The sequence below is a fragment of the Durio zibethinus genome, chromosome 4, assembly GCF_047325235.1.
Source record: "Durio zibethinus cultivar Kanyao isolate XHJ-2024 chromosome 4, ASM4732523v1, whole genome shotgun sequence".
Taxonomy (NCBI): domain Eukaryota; kingdom Viridiplantae; phylum Streptophyta; class Magnoliopsida; order Malvales; family Malvaceae; genus Durio; species Durio zibethinus.
The window spans coordinates 30,771,728-30,781,251 of NC_143165.1; the positions used below are offsets into that span (position 1 = coordinate 30,771,728).

Consider the following 9,524-nt stretch of genomic DNA (forward strand, 5'->3'; position numbering starts at 1 on the left):
CAAGCTTAAGGTCCCACCTGGAAAGTGCAGGGAATAAGTGCTCCGAAAAGATCCTCTGTCACATCTGCAGCTTTAATAGTGTAGAGGGCATTCTTAAGCCCGCAGGAGGAGAGATATTCCTCAGTGTCCTTTGCCAAAGAGTAGCCTTTGTATACACTGACAGGAGGATCACATATCCACTCCGAAAAGAACAATAACAAGTCGATGTCAAAGTTAAACAGAAGAGAAAGCATCTAAATTTTAAACATTACTATGTTATTGCATTAGGATTATTATTTTAAATTTTAAAAAGTACATAAATTACCATAATGCAATAACATAGTATAGCTCCATAAATAACCATAAGAGAGCGAGAAGAAATACCAAGGATCCAACTTGGGCCTGACAATCAGCAAAGCTCTTGTAAACACCAACAACATCTCCCTTTCGCACTACAAAGAATGCATCGTTATCGTTTTTCATCATCGGTTCAGGATCGACTTTTTTGGTCCTAGATGCTTTTTTTCCAGGGTTACTCTTGTGGGAAGAGTAGCACTGAGCCCGAAATCTTGTCAAGAGAAACACTAAATCAACAGTCTTAATACCCGCGTGCTCAAAATTTCTTTTCGGTAAGGGAACATGGCACTGGTTCAAAGTACTAGTTGCAATGAAATTACCAGCTTTTCTGAATATAGCCGAACCGTAAGCACGCATTTGTGACAAGCAGTTCATCAGAGAGTAAATTTATCCAGATTGTCCAAATTTCCAGAGGTAAATATATATATATATATATAAATATATAAATTTCTAATTATATAATAACTACCAATAACAACCTTTCTGTAGTATTATGTTTTAATTGTTTTGCCCAAATAAAACCGATGAAAAAAAAGTGATCTTGGTATCTCCTTTTTTTTCAGCAATTGTTATAGAAAAGGTAGTAACTGGAAACTCTAGGTAGGAATTGACGAGGAAAACAAAGACAAAAGGGCACTTGGTAATGCCTTTCGGCCTGACCAATGCACCCTCTGCCTAACAAAACTTGATGAATAGCTTGTTTAAGCTGTGTTTGATGATATTTGTGTTAGTTTTCTTCGAGGACATCTTGATTTACTCAACTGGATGGAAACTACATTTGGAACATTTTAAGACGGTCTTTGAAGTCTTTAAGATCGATTAACTTTCCCTTAAAAGAAGCAAATGTGAATTTGGGCTCATGAGGTAGAGTACTCGGGGAATGTGATCTCGGGTAAGGGAATTTCTATGGACATCAAAAGGGTCTCGGGTGTGTTGGACTGGGCAGCACCTAAGTTTCTTAAGGAGTTGAAGAGGATTTTTAGGGCTTACGGTTACTACAGGAGATTCATTAAAGATAATGGTGTCATTGCTAAGCCCTTAACGGATTTACTTAGAAAGTATGCTTTTGGGTGGTGTGAACACGCACATGTAGCTTTTACCAAGCTGAAAAAAGCTATAACCACAGCTTCTACGCTAGCTCTCCCTGATTTCTCTCAAGATCTTGTTATTGAAACGGATGCTTTTGGAACATGTGTGGGTGCTATTTTAACCCAGGAAGGTCGGCCATTGGCTTATTTTAGTAAGGCCTTGTCCCGGAAGCACCAAGCCTTATTTGTCTATGATAAGGAGATGATGGCAGTCTTGATGGCAGTCTTGATGGCAGTGAAAAAATGGAACGCCTACTTGGTTGGACGACACTTTAAAATTAAGACAGACCATCAAAGCCTTAAGTTCTTATTAGATCACCAAGCTACTACGCCAGTCAACAGCTTTAGGTCACCAAAATGATGGGTTATGATTATGAGGTTTGTTACCGAAAGGGAATTACGAATACCATAGCTCACTTACTTTCTAGACAACCCAAAGACACTGAAGCCGGTTTACTGGCAGTCACTACTATGGACATAGACTTGTTAGAGAGAATTAAGAGATCATGGAAGCAAGATCCTGGAACCCAGAAGTTGGTCACAGAGTTGCACCACACTCCAAACTCTAGCTCAAAACATACATACCATGGTCAGTTGCTTAAGAGGAAGGGCAAATTGGTGGTAGGCAGTGACATGGATTTAAGGAAAGAACTTCTTCACTATTTCCATAATACCCCAACTGGAGGGCATTCGGGCATACAAGCGACCATGAATTGGATAGCGGGTATATTGTATTGGAAGGGTTTGAAGAAGGAAGTTAAGAGATTTGTTAGGGAATGCTTGGTCTGCCAACAGCATAAGTATGACACTGCAGCAAGTACTGGGTTGTTACAGCCACTTCCTATACCTAACAGAGTGTGGACAGACATTTCCATGGATTTTGTTGAGGGTCTTCCTAAATTTCATGGTAATGATGTCATAATGGTGGTTATGGATCGATTAAGTAAATATGGCCATTTTATTGCCCTTGCTTATCCCTTTACTGCCTTGACAATAGCCCAAGCTTTTATGGATAATGTCTATAAGCTTCATGGGATGACAAATAGCATCGTCTCAGTTAGAGACAAGATATTTTTGAGCCATTTGTGGCAGGAGTTGTTTAAACGACATGGCACTGCTCTTAACCTCTCAACTTCTTATCACCCTCAATGCGATGGCCAAACAGAAGTAGTTAATAGGTGTTTGGAGACCTATTTACGATGCATGACGAGCGAAAAGGCTAAGGAATGGAGTCAATGGTTAGCACTTGTAGAATGGTGGTACAACACCAATTACCATACTGCAACACATACTACCCCTTATGAAATTATCTATGGTCAACCAGCTCCTGTCCATTTGCCTTATCTATTCGGAGACTATTGTTGGTACGATTGACAGAAGCCTTCACGCTAGAGTGGCATCCATATAGATGTTTAAATTCTACGTCCAGAGAGCTTAAGTAAGAATGAAGAATTTGGCTGACAAAGGAATAACTGATAGGGAGTTTGAACCAGGAAATTGGGTATATGTGAAATTGTAACCATACAGGCAAAAATCTGTTGTTAAAATGAGCTATCTAAACCTTCTACAAAGTATTTTGGTCCCTTTCAGATAACTGAAAAGGTTGGAAAGGTGGCCTACAAGTTATAGTTGCCTTCAGGATCTAAAGTGCACCTAACTTTTCTCGTGTCCCAGCTCAAAAAACACATTGGACCTCTTCCTAAACAGTCTCTACTTCCACTGGTACGAGAGGATGGCACCATTTATAAAGAACCGAAAATGATCATTGACAGATGAATTGGAAAGAAAGGTAACAGGGCTATCACTAAAGTCTTAGTGCAATGGTCCAATACGTTCCTAAAAGATGCAACTTGGGAGGTTCTACATGATTTGCAGCAGAAATTTCCATTATTCAATCCTTGAGGACAAGGATTGTTTTCAGGGGCAGGGTATTGATATATGCGGTATGACAGTGCAACTGGTTATTACCGTTATATTTAAATAATTGTAATTGGGCTGGTCAAGAGGCCTAATCAGTGTGGTGTTTTAGCCCATGCAGGTTAAGAGAGTCATTTCATTGTATAGACAATTCTGTTATAGGTTGGAAGAACTTATCCATAAGACATAAAAAATTATAAAGTTATCATCAATCTTTTTTAGTTAGGTGTAATCGATTATTTGATTGAATCTGTTATATTTAAAAAAAAATTTTCAAACTTGATTAGAATATTTTTAAAAAGTAGATTCTAGTATACAAAACTAGATTTTATATTCAGGAATACCATTATGCGTGAGGAATATTATAGTTATCTTATAGTATCCATCAAAAGGATGGTATCAGTTTGATTTTAAATTATCCAAGCTTTGAAATATTTTTATAATTTTATTAAGTAATTTAATTATTAGAAATTGATTTTAAAATTACTCAAATAGTTTGGTAATAATTTAAAATAATTTTCTCACCTCAAAACTATTCATAGAGACTAATGTCCCACTCTAAAGAGGTTTTATTGTCAAGTTCATTAATATATTTTACTTAGAAAATAATCAATAAAATCCTTTAATAGTTTGGTAATATTTTACTTTGATACAGATCTCCTAATAATTTAGTGAGATTTTATTTGAAAATCAATTATAAAATTTTACTTTGAAAAAATTCATTAAATCTTTCAATAATTTAGTAAAATTTAGTTCAAGATTTTGATTCTTTAATAGTTTAGTAGAATTAAAAAATATATTATTTTATTTAAAAAATTTATTAAATCCTTCAATAATTTAATAGTATTTAATTCAAGATTTTAATCCTCTAATAATTTGGTAAGATTGAAAATTTATTTATTTTTTATAAAATTTTATTATAAAATTCTCCAATAATTTTGTAAAATTCATAAAAAAATCTAGATCAATGAAAATCTTTCAATACTTTAATAAAATTAAGATCAAAATCTTTTCAATTCATAAAATTTTCCATATTTTATTTTATCTAATATTATGCACATACAAAATATATAACGAAATAATATACATATAAAACCAAATATAAAAAATTACCTAAATAGTTTGGGCTCAACTCAAAATGAAATCCAAGACAAACATCAGACTAAATATAAACTTGGGCTCGTGAATAGCTTAGACGACTGGGCCCTGATTAGTTCAAATCTTGGTTTGCTTAGTACGGTCTTGGATAAATTTGTCAGGCCCAAGATAAAGGCGGGCTTCGAAATTGGGTTGGGTTACAAAACGGGCTGAGATGCGGGTTAAAAGAACCTGGGTCCCTAATGCCGAAACGTTGCTGTTTTTACCTTGTATATGAACCCAAATTGTACTCCTCTTTCATTTTTAATTTTTTGCTTACCTCTGGAATTCCTTTTCTCCTCCACTTCTATCTAACCAGAACCCTAATCAAAAGCTAGGAACCCGTGACGTTGCCCCTTCCTGCCGTCAGTTGACGCCAGAGACTACGGCTGGCCCGGGGCCAAAAACCTTACTCCTTCGCTCTCTATTCTTCTCTTTACCGCAAATTCAAGAACAAACAACCGGTTCGCCCGCCCAAACCCAAATACCAATAGAATCCGTGACCGTCGCCTACCATCGCCATATGAAAATCAAACTACTTCTTGAACCACCAGTCGCCGTCGAAATAGCCAAGGATTTCCCTTCTCTTTAGCTTCTTCATTCTGCCTCTGTTTAATTTTGATGGGTTTTGTTTTCTGAGTTGAAGCTTTTGATTGCTTGTCTTGCTTTTGATTTGCAGGTTTCAGGTTTGGTGAGTTGATGAGTTTGCTTCGGGCTTTTCTGCTGGCTATTGGGTTTGCAAGGTTGCCTCTGGGTAGAATTTGGGTTCCTGGGAATTTGGTTTCGAAGAAGAGTGTGGGCAGATGTGGATGGTGAGCGTGGCTACTTGCTATAGCCGAAATCAATGTGTTGCCTTGCTCTGTTGAATATTTTTGCCCCCCTCCCTTGATCAGAGATTTTTTTTTTTTGTTATTATAATGAAATTCATGCTAAATCAATTCCCCCTAAATCTGTGATTTGATTTAATTATGAATTAATTTTTTTGTGAATGATTTAAGAATCAAGAATTAAATTCAAAGATTGAATCCAAGATTTTCCTACAAAATTTTCGTTTCATTTTCATTAGGTTTTCTGGCTTTTTTCCTTTTTTTTTTCTTACTAATTAAAACACTAAAACCAAAATTAAAATTAAAATTTTTTAACTTTTAATCTTATTGGACCCATAACTTCCTAATCGAGTTCACTTTACGATTGAAACCTATTTTGATTCCGAAAAAATTTCTGAAAAAAATGAAATGTCTACAACGGGGATACAAATGATGGGGGAGGGGGGGGGGGATGAATGAAAAAGACAATCTGGAATCTTAAAGAATTTTGTTATTCTATTCTCTCTCTTATTTCATTTCTCCTTCTCTGTTTTCTTCTTTTTCTGTTTCTCTGTTCTTTTTGTTATTTTAGCTAGACGATCTTCAAGGAGCTGCATCAAAAGACCCAAGGAGTCATATATTGTAAAAACATACCAGTGAAGCAGCCAGAATTGGAGACGAAGTTAGCCTTCCTCTGTTGATATTCACGCCAGAGAGTAAGATAAAGAGAGATTGAGGAAGAGTAGGAGAGATGGGTTGGGGGTTTAGGTGGGTTTGAGGTTTTGGGTTTCAACGAATTGAAAGTAGAAGGGTTGGATTGTTTTTATTTTTGGGTCTAGTTTAACAAACTTTTCAATTTTCGAACTATTTTTAGTTTTATTTTCTTAATTTCATATTTTAAAAAATTTAATTATACAAATATTTATTTATTTTATTCTTGCTTCTCTACATTTCTTCTTTTTTTATTAATTTGGTTTTTCTTTGATTTAATTTTTTTTGGCAATCATTTCTTTTATTTAATTTGAATATAAGCAACTGATGTTTACGAAGAGAAGAATTGAAATAACTTTCATGCATAAAAGAATATATATTATACAAGGAACCAGTTAATGGCCAAAAAATAAAAAAATTGTTACAGCAAATCTCAAATGAAAAAAGTATGCTTTTGAAAATTGAATGATTCACCTTGAAATGTACCACAAAGTTCTTAGGGAGTTCACATGTATTCATGAATTACAAGCTTGTTAAAAAAGGGTTTTATGGGGAAGGCCATTCCCTTTAATGCACAGGCAGGCAGTTTAAACCTAAAAGCAATCCTGTACTAATCTGCACCTATGTTTCATGTTTGCATCTAGCAACATCAAATAATCTGACTACATATTTGCTGATGGTTAGGGCTCTTCCTTGTTAGTCGAAGCAGTTTTCAACCCATATTTGGAGAACACCCCTTAACCTACACAAATTTATAGGACAATTTTGAAATTCAAACCATATTAAAGTTAAAAATCATTCACCAACTTATTGCAATTATAATGCAGAGAACTACCTCTTAATTTGCAGATCTAGGAATATCAAGCTTTTGAACCTTTTGCTCTTTGGGGACTTTTTGTTGGTTTCCTTTAGCAAGTAGCTTTTTCTTCATAGCTTTAATTTTTTTTTAAATTTATATTTGATACATTGATAGTATATAAATTTTATATACTGTCAGTGAATTAGATTATGCTGTCTTATTAATGAAACAAATCAAATAATATCATCTCATTAATAAATAAATTTTTTAAAAAATATTAACTTTTATATATTTATTTTAAGAATTATTATTTTCTCATTAATAAAGTAACGTCATATAATTTATTGAAAGTGTATAAAATCTATATAATGATAATATATCAAATATAAACTTTTTTTTTTTATTTGAGGAACGTCAGTTCCATGTTGTCACCACTACTTGACTCTGATTCACTAACAACTTTAAGATTGTCTCTACCTTCTCCTAGTTCTACTCTATCAAACTCATCATCCTGGTCATCAAGTTCATCGGATAAACTCTCCAATGATATATCTGAGGAAGAGTTATTCCTATCAAAATCAGCATTCGGTCCGTCTATCAAGTCGGAAAGGCAGAAACTGTCACTTCAGGTGTTATGGAATCATTGTCACTCAATTCTTCATTAGAGCAAATTCATCATCTCACAATTTATTTGCTTTTGAATCCTACTAAACGTCAGATTATATCCCGAGAAATTTTGCACAAACCTGCCATAAAAGAGCATTGTTTCAGTTGAAAATCATAGTACAATAACAAATCTCTATAAACAAGTCAGATATGCCACCTGAGGTCAATCAGACCAAGATGCCATATTGCACGTAAAATAAAAACTTAAAAATCCTCCAAGAAAAATCAATCCACACCAAATACTAGTTGTTATACATAATTACTAGTGGTTTTGCAAGTTCTTCATCTGACTGTAAGAATTTCATACTGTGTTCTTAATCTTATTGTCATCAGTCTCTCTTACACAAAATTTTCAACTAACAATAATTAAAGTTTGAAATGTAATCTCTTATCATAACATACCTAGTTGCATCCACCTCACGCTTGAAATCAACAAAGGCAAAACCTTTGCAAATGTGGTCTTTAGCCTTCTTATTCCCAGAAACAGCTGGAGATAGATATTAATTGTTCCTGAAACCCCATCAAAAGCAGCTTTCAAATCCATGTGAATGTTCTTTTTCTTAGGAATCTTTTAATAAATTTACAACTTTAATGAAGTTCGAAAGGCCCAATCTTTCTTGTTTTGCTGATCATCTTTCTTGGAAGCTGAGATGGCAGGATTGCTTTTGAGATTATTGACATTAACAATTTGTGCTTGTCAGCTTTTGCTCTATTTCTTCAAGCAGCTTGTCTTCAATAGAGCCTACGTGGCTTGTTCTCAAGCCACTCTGTCATTTTCCCGAAGAAACATCCTCTCATCTTTGTCCTCATCACCACTTTCAAATTCATCATTAAAATCAAAGAATCCATCGTCGTCGTCATCAGAACCTTCAATTTCAAAGAGGATACTGCCGACTTCGCTTCCTTTCTTAAAAGCAGAAGCCCGCAACTTATTAGAATCTATATTCGGGAAAATAGAAAAAGAAGGGAAATGGGTTGGTTGGGAAAGTGGAGGCAAAGAAAAAGAAAGAAGGGTTTTGTTGAAAGGAAAGGAGAAAAACAAAGTGGTGTTCTTCTTCTGGTTACAAGTTACAACTGTGCTAGCTACTGCTGTTGCCTTAGTGAAGAGAAACGTTGAATTAGAAAATGAAATTGAAGATACTCTCATCTCCCGCATCTTCCACAGTTCCACTTACCTACCCACTCGGCTGCTCCTACCCTGTCCAATCGAATCTGTCTGTCTCTTTGTGAACTTAAGCTCATAAAATTGATTCAATAATTTTCATGCTTACTAAATTACACAACATATAAAATTCTACAGAAGAATAACTACGTTGGTATCGTGGTGTAGTTGGTTATCACGTTAGTCTAACACTCTGAAGGTATTCCGTTCGAGTTCGGGCGACGCCAACTGTTAAAAGTGTATTTTTCCATTATCTCCTTTGAGTGAGAGGGTGGAGGAAGTACGCTGGGTTTCCTTTATCTGGGCTGGATTCAAACTGGCAAATTTAAAGCCCAAGAAAACTGGACTTAATTTTTGAATTAGTTAGAACTTGTTGACGGGGTTTTTTTATTTTAATTTTTTTTAAATAACATCCTTATAAATAAAATCCATTATTATATAAATAAAAATAAAATGCCTTATAATGTCGGCTCCATAAGATCAAGGAATAAATTGATAATAAAATTTTTAAATTTCATAAACAAAATTAGAGTGTTATCAAGTATCATTTAATTATTATATGATTTATCAATTTCCTTAAATATAATCTAATAAGACTTAATTTTTTGTTCAAATCTTACTTTTAAAATTTAATAATTCTTGTGACGATGTATAATAAACTATAGTAATATCACCAATCTATTTACATTAAACATTACTAGTTCAATAGTTGACTAATCTGTACCAAGCTATATTTGCATGTTCAATCTTTTTTTTTTTTTTTTTGTGTTTTCATTTTAATCACAGCATGAATAAAATTGATATCTCATTGACATTTGTCTTAAAAGATGGGTTGATACCACTGTTAAAGATAATTATCTAATCAAAGAAACATATTTGTGAATATTCTCATTTGAACTTTA

General features: G+C 34.1%; 1 long non-coding RNA gene and 1 pseudogene across 2 annotated transcripts; one reads left to right on the forward strand and one right to left on the reverse strand.

The window, feature by feature from the left end:
- The first annotated feature begins 4,374 nt into the window (after nucleotides 1-4,374).
- LOC149519325 (uncharacterized) lies at nucleotides 4,375-6,218 on the forward strand. The gene is made up of 2 exons (XR_016341695.1): nucleotides 4,375-5,290; nucleotides 5,877-6,218. It is a non-coding gene; the product is annotated as an uncharacterized LOC149519325 (long non-coding RNA).
- Nucleotides 6,219-7,130: 912 nt separating this feature from the next.
- LOC149519326 (uncharacterized) lies at nucleotides 7,131-9,085 on the reverse strand (annotated as a pseudogene). Its single transcript, XR_016341694.1, has 2 exons — nucleotides 7,863-9,085; nucleotides 7,131-7,540 (listed from the first exon to the last, which is right to left on the reverse strand). The product of XR_016341694.1 is annotated as an uncharacterized LOC149519326 (transcript).
- Nucleotides 9,086-9,524: the final 439 nt, after the last annotated feature.